This window comes from Desmodus rotundus, chromosome 11 (genome assembly GCF_022682495.2).
Source record: "Desmodus rotundus isolate HL8 chromosome 11, HLdesRot8A.1, whole genome shotgun sequence".
Classification (NCBI taxonomy): domain Eukaryota; kingdom Metazoa; phylum Chordata; class Mammalia; order Chiroptera; family Phyllostomidae; genus Desmodus; species Desmodus rotundus.
The window spans coordinates 83,542,080-83,543,831 of record NC_071397.1 but is presented as its reverse complement, the minus strand read 5'-3'; the positions used below and the strand labels follow the sequence as shown (position 1 = coordinate 83,543,831).

The 1,752-nt window shown below is 37.6% G+C and overlaps 1 non-coding gene across 1 annotated transcript; it reads left to right on the top strand.

Moving 5' to 3' along the window:
• The first annotated feature begins 388 nt into the window (after positions 1 to 388).
• Positions 389 to 551, top strand: LOC112297433 (U1 spliceosomal RNA). Its single transcript, XR_002974017.1, has one exon. It is a non-coding gene; the product is annotated as a U1 spliceosomal RNA (small nuclear RNA).
• Positions 552 to 1,752: the final 1,201 nt, after the last annotated feature.

Below are 1,752 nucleotides of genomic sequence, written 5' to 3'. Positions count from 1 at the left end.
ACGTGCACTGTGGAAAGAGGGAAACCGTTGGGGCTCAAACCATAAGTAGTGTTGCTGTTTAATTTCCACATTTTAAATTCTTTTTATGCATGTCAATTGGTGTATTAAAGAAAGAGTTTATCACTTTTATAAGGGAGGAAAAGAACTTTTATGAGTCAAGCAAGTCATTAGAAACATGTCCATTCCTCTTATTCCCTCTCTTTCTGTGTTGCATAGCTCTTTGAATAGGCACTGCTCTATGACGGTTCTCAAAATACCCACTTAAGGTTTGTGAATATATTACGGATTTTAGTTTCCCCAAATAAAATGTTGTTAACCTAATAAAATTTAACCACCAGTACAGAAAGAAATAGTTTTTGTTGTTGTTGTTGTTTTTTAATCAAACAACATCCTTACCTGGCAGGGGAGATACCGTGATCCCGAAGGTAGTTTTCCCAGGGCAAGGCTTATTCATTGCATTCCGGATGTACTGACCCTGCGATTTCCCCAAGTGTGGGAAACTCGACTGCGTAATTTGTGGTAGTGGGGGGCTGCGCTTGCACTCTCCCCTGAGGAGAAAAACAATCAAACAGTATCAGAGCTCACAGACCAAGACTTGTAAATCTCTCCTCACGTGTCTCCAAGCTCACTGCATTTGTGAGCACACACACCAGAGTGTGGCTGATTTATTTCCTCATAATTACCGTCATACTACGTGTATTGTTCTGCAGCTCGCCTTTCCCCCCTGTAACAGCTTTTCCTGATTGTTTTCTTCACAGCACACATGGAGTAGTGGTTTTCTCAATCAAGGATGCTACCACGCTACCCCAGGGAGTATTTTTATTTTATTTGTTTCAGGTAGTGCTTAGTAAATGCTCTTTAATTACTGCTCCAGATAAAAACAGTGCAATGACCTGGCATTTGTTAGGGACTTGCCTACTGATGGTCTTTTCATCAGGTTAGACGGATAACTTGTTGTACTGATAAGTTTTGTCAAGGGTCCTGTAAACAAACAAAAAAAGGTAATAATTATAAATGCTCTTGTAATGGAACATGGATGAAACTCTTCAGCAGAAATGGAGAACTCCAAAAGATGTATTTATTTGTCTGTTGGTTGGTTGGTTGTTTTATTTTTGCCAGATTCTTCATATATTGAGGTCTGTTGACATTAAAGTCATACAACAATCAGAAATTACCATGAGTAAAAATCCTTTCTTCTTTTATAGTTTGGTAACCTGGAACCGTGAGTGCTGGAATACTGTTTTTCCCAAGGTCCTTCTTTCATGGTGCTTTGGTCAGAAAAAAAGAAAACATTTGAGAAAAGCAATTTTGATCACGTGTAGCTTCACCATTAAGTATATCTTACTAAGTCTTTTTTTTTTTTTTTGTCCCAGGGAGTATTTTTAAATGCGAGGGGATTTTATGAAGAAGTCTGCTGCTCAAAATGCCAATCGCGTCCCAACAAGAAACAATGATATGGAAATACCTTGTCTTTTCGACATTTCTTTATATAACTTTAAAAAAATGTGGTCGTACTATAAATAAACATTTACTCTTTAGACACATCTCTCTGTGTGTCTGTAAAAGCCTAGGATAAATTATTAGAAGAACTGCTGGTTTAAAGGGCATGTGCATTTAATATTTAGTTACATGCTCCCAAATCCCTCTCCAAACAGGCTGTACAAATTACAATCCTAATAACATTGCACACATTTTCCCACATCCTTTTCAACACCAGATATTATCAGTTACAAAAATTCTGCCTACATAGTA